Below are 9,915 nucleotides of genomic sequence, written 5' to 3' on the forward strand. Positions count from 1 at the left end.
AGCACTGTTAGATCAGGGTTTCTCTGTGTCTCTGCCTCGCTCTGTCCATCTGCTCCCAGATTTATCGCCGCCCGAGCAGCTCCAGGACAGCATAGAGCTGCTAGCTTATGTTTTCATCACAGCCAGGAAGGAAGGAGGAAATTGAACGAGGTGAGCACTGAGCATTATGTGAATCAAAAGGTGCTTTTATCAGCGATGATGACGGAGGAACACAGAAGACGAAAGAGGCCGAGCGAACGAAGCTGACGGTGTCTGAAGAAATATTTTACTTTGGAAAAATTCAATTTATTACTCGGTAGCTCGAATATCAAGGAAAATAAAGCAAAAGATGAAGTTGTTTTTGTGTTTCCTGTATGTTAGAAGGAAATGGTGATTTTTGAACGGTTATGTTTTTATAAAAAAGTAGCATATCCATTAAAATTAATGTACTGTTAGGTCATTCATTGAATTTAACATAGTGCTTAATACACATGTTGGGTCCACTCAGACGCTGGGGCATATTTTTTATTTATAATGTACAAGTAAAGGCATGTTTTTTAAAATTAAACAATGCAGACATAGTTATTGGCTTCCTCTGCATATATGAAAATTGAAAAATTTTAATTTTCTCCTAAAACAATGCTTCAAAGTGTCACCCAACATTTGGGGGATCAGCATTCCACAGAGTACGTTACACCTTAGCAACACATTTAGCCTGCCGTTATTTTCATCTTCATTTTATACGTTAAGATGTTGACCCCTGCCAGAATCAGGACCAAGTTATGCCTTCTGACTTGGCTTTGACCCAGGGTTGTTGCAACAGGTTGGCAAACTAGGCAGTTGCCTGGAGCCGTGAGCTGGAAATGGACTCCCAAAAGGTTGATTACATTAAATTACGTTGCCCACAAAACAATATCATTAGAAATATGGACTTTTTCATATCTGATACAGTACGAATTCTGGAAAATCAGTATCTGCTGATGCAATACCAAATCACATGCAGTGACTTCAGGGGTGCCGAAAAGGGGAGAATAAGGAGAAGGATTCTCAGGGCCCATGACTGACAGGGCCCCCGAGAGGCCTCTAATACAATTATAATACTGACAAAATAATATGGGAGGTGACCCATGGGAGGTGTTTTCATTGGGTCCAAAATCCCTGGCGGCACCCCTGAGTGACTTGGTATTGGTGACTTTTGTCTCAGCCCCAACCAGTCCCAGCAGAAGACTGCCCTTCCCTGAGCCTGGTTCTGCTGGAGGTTTCTTCCTGTTTAAATGGAGTTTTCCTTCCCACTGCTGCCAAGTGCTTGCTCACAGGGGGTCGTTTTGACCGTTGGGGTTTTTCTGTAATTATTGTATGGCTTTTGCCTTACAATATAAAGCGCCTTGGGGCAACTGTTTGTTGTGATTTGGCGCTATATAAATAAAATTGATTTGATTTGATGCACTGCAATCACACAATGCACAAAAAGTAAACAAAGGCTAGTATGTTGCTAATGGCTGTGGGTGAAGTATTTAATACACATCTTAAAAATGGTTGGTGCTTGTGAACTGTGCAAATTGTTTGTTTTTTTTTCCTTTGGTTGAAGATGATGTGCACTGGCTGCCTCTGGGGTGGGTGATGGGGGGAGGGGGGCTACGTACTTAAGGGTCCCATGGCCCTTTTGCCTCGAGCTCCCAGAATGTCTTGAGATGCCCCTGCTATGACCAGGCGTGTGTGCCCACCATCTTGATCTGTCCGGCCTGTGATTGTTTGAGCTGGTACGACTGCCATGTCGCTATGATCAGGTTGTTCGTAAGCTTCATTACACAAATGTTAGTCTTTGTCAAAACACTTCTCCTCCTGTGAATATTGCAGCTCTACCTCTTCTGGCCATCTTTCCCCAAGGAAAGATTAAAAACAGAATTACACATCATTACTTTTCATCAATATAGATTTGATATGAGTGGCTAAAAGTAATAAAAGCAGATGAAAGAGCTGTAATTTCAGAAGAAACATTTTAATAATTTTCTGGCTGCTTCACAGACAAAACGTTTTTGTGTGTTTTTGTGGGAGGAGGATAAAATGACAAGTTTTTTTTTTATAATATTAGCCTAGTATAACATAATCCAAAAAAAAAAAAAAAAAAAAAAGTCTGGAATCCAATTGGTCCCCAAACTGTAGGATGAAGGTTAAGCCAAAACAGCTTTATTACACTAAAACTGCAGTTTTATGAAGAATGCAATCTCAAGTGCATACAATGCAACAAAATAAAAGTTTCCCTCAAGATGAATAAATCTCCATAATGTCAGAGTAAATTAGGCAAATAAAAAAGCATAAATGTTTGCGATAAGTGAGCGCTGCACTACTTATTACAGGAGAAGGACTGCAGGCCAGACGGCGCATTAGGAGGATAAGCTGAATAAGCCTCGGATTCCACTTGGGAGAAGCTTTTCTGGCAGATCCGCTGCAGACTTCCATCACATAATAGTCATAGCTGGCACGAGCGCGTGCTAACAGTGCAAGCAGCTGCTGCGTCATCGCAGAAAAATATTCCCACTAATCCTGCCCTGTTTCTATAACAGTCTTTTGGCTACTTAAAAATAATTTGCTGCACAGTGTGCACTTGTGTTTGTCTTGGAATGCATTGTGTTGTCTGGTAGTTGAAAAAGTCATGTTCGCGGCCTGAAGCTGTAATCGAGGTCACACTGCAAAATACGATGTTGGACGGAACGTAAAACGTTACGTTGAGTCGTGAGGGTGTAATGAGGATGGCATGAGAGGAAAGGTCATAAGGTCAACAAAAGTAACAACTGGATTGTTACCATGGGGATTGTGCTCAACAGGCATTTTTTGTTTTGTTCTAATTTAAAACTTATTTCAGTATAAATAATGAACATTAAGCAAACAACAACCACTGTCTTAAATTATGATGTGCCTTTTTTTTTTTTTTTTGCAATTTATGTTTGTGGTAGTGATACAATGGGAACAGTCATGGGTAAGAAAAGTCTTTGCATCCTCAGAGCAGAAAAAAGTTAATTTTGTGCACTTTAAAATGGATAGCAATTATTAATATAAATATTCGGTGTATAGTTAATGCAGTTGCTTTGTCCTTTTATTTATTTCTAAGTTGAAATTTTAATTAAAATACAATTAATGTAATGTAAATGGCCACTGAAAAATATTTTCTTACTTATTGCACTACATATTGTCCACTCATAAATACATGTACAAATAATAATATGTATTTATGTATGCAGTTAAAAATGAATATAAATTTCAGTTGGTTTTTGACTGTTTCTGAATTCTAAATTCAAAATGTAATTAAAATAATAAATATAATATATAAAATAATAAGAAATAAATTCATATAAAAACTTTATTACTTTTTTGGTGGGGGTGTACATAAGATGTGTAAACATACTGCTTTAAATATTTGAAAATAAAATTATTTGTTCATTTTGGAGATTTGTTTTTGTAAAATTTTTAAACTTTACATTTTAAATTTTGAAAATGTATTTCCAGTTAAGTTTAAAGTAACTGAAAAATCTGAGTGCAAAAATGACTATTTTTATGATGTTCTTTCTTCATCTTTTTTGTACTCTTTGTATACACGCACACACACACACACACACACACACACACACACACACACACACACACACACACACTGTATTGCGTGTATAAAAAAGAAGTGTAATGAAAATAAAGTTATGTCAGGTAGAATATCGGCAGCATTAGTGGTTGTGTAGGTTTTGGTAGTAGTCAGATGGTTGTTGGTAGAACTATCAGTCATTGTGGTAGCAGTCGTTCTGCTGTTGTGTATTTTCGCGGCCTGCGGTGTGCCAGCAGCACCGGCTGCTTGTGCTGATGAAGAGCAGAAACTCCAGAGCTCAGGAGGCCATCCATCATCTCCATCATGGTTAAGTGCGGCTCTCTGGATGAGGACGCCACCAGACGGCGACCTGGGCCCACCGGTCTGAGCCGGACTAAATAAACATCTTCATCACCGTCCTCCTGAGACGTCACTTTGGGCCAACATCATCATCATCATCATCATCATCATCAACCAGAAGCAACAGCAGAAATAACGGAGGAGGCCATTGTGAGATGGTTAGGTTCCGAGTCCTTACCCAAACGTTGATTAAATATCACTTTGCTAAATAACTCTGAAATACTATTTAAGAAAAAGATAACATTTTGTTTAAAAAAAATAACGTTCATGGCTTCTGTTTGCAGAAGAACTATTTCACTAAGTTGCATGAAACAGATTTTAATAACAGTTGTGTAATCCTTCTAACAAACAAACAAAAAAACCGTCAGCGTAACAATGTGGTTGTTGAGTTATGACTGATGTTATTCCCCGGACTGGTAACTGCGTAACGTTTAGACAGCTAACGTGATGAGTGGCCGGGTCCATCCCAGCCAGCTTTTGTAGACAGCAACTCAACAAGCACTAAATGCCATCGTGTTGTACATCTGCATCTTAAAGGGGCAATAAATGAGAACAAACATTAAAATATAGTGAACTTTGATGCAACAGATCATTTGAAAAAGCAACTTTGTTTAACCTATGTAATATCTTATAGATGTGACTGCCACCTGCTGGAGTTGCCAGAGGGGAGACGAAGTCACCATCAAGTCACTCTCAAGTCATGAATCAGCAAGTCCCAAGTCATAATGACCACCAGTATGCAAGATGACTTGAGACTTGACTTGGGACTTGCAGATTGATGACTTGAGAGTGACTTGACAGTGAGTTTGTCCCACCTCTGGGAGTTGCACCCGCGCCTTCACATGTACAAACAACTAGTAATGATGATGATAAATGTGATATCTATTATGCCAGTAAATACAGGGTGAAATGAACAAATAAACAAGGCTTTGAACTTGAATTAAACAATAGGTGGAGTGTGTCAGTGGGGAAGATGTCAAAAGAAAACTTTTTTCAGTGCTGCAGTGCTTGTGACGAACTTGAAACGGTTCCACAACCTCTGAAAAACCGTGTTCACATGAAAAGCAGCATAATCAAATGCTATGCCAGCACCTATAGAACACTGCCACCTACTGGACAGCTCAGGAATGTGTACCCATATTAAATTATGCATTTAATATTTAAGGCTGCAGTCAGTACAGGGTCTGTTCACACACTCGCACCTACACTGCTTGTTGTGATTAAACAAACAATATTTTTAAGAGCAATTGTTATCAAAGCCCCACTCCGTGTTCATTTGGAGTTGTGTCAGGAAGAGCATCCGGTGTAAAACCTGTGCCAAATCAACGTCACCAGTTTTTATGCTTTTGTGTGTATAGTTTGGAGCTTGAAAAATGTATGTGCTCTGAATCCTCATCTAGTTTACTCATCACTTTTAGAATTCTGTTCAAATAATAAAAATACATTTTTGTGGCTTTTAGTACTTTCATGTAAAAGCTTCACAGCAGCACGTCGAGGACGAGCCGCACGCTGCTGCAGTCACGAATCCTGTTTGTCGGGTTCTGAGGTAAAAGCAAATCCCCATCAACGCTTATGTAATTAATCATTTAAATAATGTAAAAGGAATTCATATTTTGGCATCTTTTATTTTCTATGTTATTTTATATTTAGTTTTTATTGATGAGTGAACATCTGTAACTGCAATTATGTTGTCATGTTCTGAGTAATGCATCTCTGAACAAGTAATAAAAAGTCTTTAAACTGAGGATTAGACTTTTTTATTCAATGCAACAGAGAAAAATCTAATTTAGTTTTTGTTTGAATGGTAGAACTTTTTTCTCTTTACCTACTGCTGAAAGGGTGTGAGGCAAAAAAGAAAAAAAGAAAAAAAAAAAAACTTAATGCCACATAAAAATAAAAAAAAATCTGGGTTATGTAAAACCATTGCACAGTACTGCGTATCAGTGGATGATGAGTTCTGCTTCTTGAAATCAGACACACAACTGAAGAAGATAAATGTGAAGAATCAAGAAAAATTAACTTAGTTATGACTTAAAGTTTTCATTAGTGTTATTCTGCTTTCACAATGATCCTGGTGACACAATAAACTCCAAAAAGCACAGATTGTTTGCTTTATTTGTAATTTTTCTGTGTTCACTGCAGCATGTTTACCTGTGTGTGTGTGTGTGTGTGTAGGGGGGTCATCTCTGCCCTCTTTCTCTTTTCATTTGCAGTACATAAAACACACACCACCCAGGGATAGGCCATTCATACATGCACAGAGGCTAACACACAAAAAGGTCAAGGGTCAAAGGTGATATTTGTGTCTGGAGTGGATTTACTCTTTAGCTTGTTTGATCTCTCGCTCTCAAAACGTGCACGCACTCCCACATGCAAGTTTCAATGCAAAATGTGGTGCGTTCAGTTTCCAGCAGAAAAGTGGTTGGATTGGATCTGGATCAAACGACTGATCAGCAGACGTGATGTTTGAGGCGGGTCGGCGAGCGATGCGTTAATCTAGTGTACTTAAGGCCTGAGACAGCCCCCAATACTTTAACATACAGGTTTTTTCCATTTTTATACACAGTTTGTGAGTAAAATGTGGATGTTTGTGTCTGTGTGAGAAGAAATTATTGGTTTGATGAACAGGAATCCAACAAAACATTAAATCGTTAAATCAGAACAACAAAAGAATGGCAAATTTAAAACTCTCATCACCACATAGAAATCAAACTTATTAAACTAATATTTTATGGTTTAGATATATTTCAACTGCAGCAATCAACCCGCTTTGCTACCGACCCAAAGACAATGTGTAATTCATATTTAATATAGCTTAAATTTGAATTATTTTTTCTTTTATTTTTAATGTTCCCATTGATCCAGAAAATATTAGATCATGAAGAAAACTTTGACTTTGGAATATGACAGTGTACTTCATTGGAAGATGCTTATACTTGACACCCTCGCCCCCTCAGCCTGCCATGAGGCTGTGACTGGTGAAGCAACAACGACGCAGTCTCTCCAATCACAGCCACTGAAACAAAAAATAATAAAAGATTAGAAGAGATATTCTATTGGATTTCTATATGAAAAAAGTAAGAACATTTTCTGCTAGAAAGCTTATAAAATCCTTAGTTATCCTGTAGGAAGAAGAAGTCATTTTAGTTTCATTCCAGCACACATGATGAGGCTGATGATGAAAAATATTTACAAATGTTGAAGTTTTATGGATGACTTTATTTATTTGTCTATAATTATGAGGTAAAAGTACCTGTGGGTATGAAGACAATAATGGTGACAGCAATCTGACATTTGACCCCAGTAAGTGACCTTTTGTCTGAGCTTGCCAGGGTCATTCTGGAATCCACCTACGTGTGTGCCACGTCAGGTTTGAAAAGCAAATTCGTTGACCTCTGCCAAAATGATTTATTATTTATTTATTGGCAATTTCAGAGCCATTCTTCATTGAAGTTCCAAGTTTGATTAATAAAACAAAAATCAACAGAAGGACCTGACAGGAGCAGACCAAAGAAAAGGCAGGCATAACCTTGACCCCACTGATTGACCTTGGACAAATTTGAAACGTACCAGACAATTCTGGAAGCCACCCACGTAAAGGGGGTGGATAGCTGTAAAATACCACTACGATTGTGTGTTAAATGGTAAAAGCACCAAATTATATAATTCTAAAAATAATAATAATAATTAGATATCATGCCACGCTACGAGTAATTTTTTTTCTTTTAATAATGTACCAGTAATTATTGTTGAAATGGATTTAGCACATAAGAAATAATTCTCAATTTTCCCGAGGATGACAAATAGCAAAATCAAGATGGACACCATGCTGTTCCAGAATACTGACATAACATTCTCTTCATTACTATATGTCATACAAAAACAAATGAAGTGCAGTTTTCTGTGATTTCGTACACACTGAATGCATTTCAACCGCAGCTGCATTGGGGTTTTTTTTTTAAGAAAATGCTTGAAATATCTATTTTTAAATTATTCATCAATGTCACAGCCTTATTCCAAAATGAATTAAATTCATTTTTCCCTCAAAGTTCTACTCACAACACTCCATAATGACAACATGAAATTTTTGTTTTGATTTTTTTACTAATTTATTAAAAATAATAAACTAATAAATCACATGTACATAAAAAATTCACATCCTTTGCTCAGTACTTTGTTGATGCATCTTTGGCAGCAATTACAGACTCAAGTCTTCTTAATTAAATATGATGCCACAAGCTTTGTGCACCTATGTTTGGGACATTTTGCTCATTCCTCTTTACAGCTCCATCAGGTTGGATGGGGAGCGTCGGTGCTCAGCCATTTTCAGATCTCTCCAGAGATGTTCAATCAGACTCAGGTTTGGAGTTTGGACATTCAGAGTTGTCCTGAAGTTACTCCTTTGATATCTTGGCTGTGTGTTTAGGGTCCTGCTGGAAGATGAAACGTTGCCCCAGTCTGAGGTCCAGAGCGCTCTGGAGCAGGTTTTCATCCAGGATGTCTCTGTACATTGCTGCATTCATCTTTTCCTCAATCCTGACTAGCCTCGGTTCCTGCCGTTGAAAAACATCCCCACAGCATGATGCTGCCACCACCATGCTTCACTGTAGGGATAGTACCTGGTTTCCTCCAAACATGACTCCTGGCATTCACGCCAAAGAGTTTGTCTCATCAGACCAGAGAATTTTGTTTTTCATGGTCTGAGAGTCCTTCAGGTGCCTTTTGGCAAACTTCAGGCGGGCTGCCATGTGCCTTTTACTCAGGAGTGGCTTCCATCTGGCTTCTCTACCATACACACCTGATTGGTGGACTGCTGAAGAGATGGATGTCCTTCTGGAAGGTTCTCCTCTCTCCACAGAGGAATGCTGGAGCTCTGACAGTGTGACTATTGGGTTCTTGGTCACCTCCCTGACTAAGGCCCTTCTCCCCTGATCGCTCTGTTTAAACAAACAGCCAGCTCTAGGAAGAGTCCTGGTGGATCCAAACTTCTCACATTTACAGATGATGGCGGCCACTTTGCTCATTTGGACCTTAAAAGCAGCAGAACTGTTTCTGTACCCTTCCCCAGATTTGTGCCTTGAGACAATCATGTCTCAGAGGTCTACAGACAATTCCTTTGACTTCATGCTTGGTTTGTGCTCTGACATGCACTGTCAACTGTGAGACCTTATTTGTGGGCACGTGTGTGCCAAATCATGTCCAATCAACTGAATTTACCCCAGGTGGACTCCAATTAAGCTGGAGAAATATCTCAAGGATGATAAGTGGAAACAGGAGGCACCTGAACTCAGTTTTAACCATCATGGCAAAGGCTGTGAATACTTATGTACGTGATTTCTTACATTTTTTTTTACTTTTAATAAATTTACAAAAACCTAACCACTTTGTCATTATGGGGTATTGTTTGTAGGATTTTGAGGAAAAAATGAATTTCATCCATTTTGTAATAAGGCTGCAACTTAACAAAATATGGAAAAAGTGAAGCGCTGTGAATACTTTCTGGATGCACTGTATAATAAAACGCAGTTGTTTCACCTATCTGCCCCACTAACATGCACCATGTTCTATGCAAATCAGAGTGGAAACTAAAGTCAAAATCTAATATTGACCTTTTACACAAATGACCTTGACCGTTGCCAAATTAAAAGCCGAATTGTTGTAACATACTTATTTGTAGTTAGAAATGTTTTAAAACGGCCTGAGCCTCAAAGGCACCCTACGTGGTGTCAAACAACCAAGTAAACTGACATTGCATCACCGATGAATCATCCAGTGGTGCAGAATAGAAGCTGACTGCAGCTGATCTTCGGTGAATATTCACCTTTTCATGTTAGACACACACACACACACACACACACACACACACACACACACACACACACACACACACTCGCAGAAACACACCCATAGAGTACTGTTATGAATGGTCAGGTTAAAGTGGATTATTGACACATTAACCTTTTTATCTACATCATACTTACAACTGCAAAAAGTCCAAATAT

Source organism: Thalassophryne amazonica, chromosome 15 (assembly GCF_902500255.1).
Source record: "Thalassophryne amazonica chromosome 15, fThaAma1.1, whole genome shotgun sequence".
Lineage (NCBI taxonomy): Eukaryota > Metazoa > Chordata > Actinopteri > Batrachoidiformes > Batrachoididae > Thalassophryne > Thalassophryne amazonica.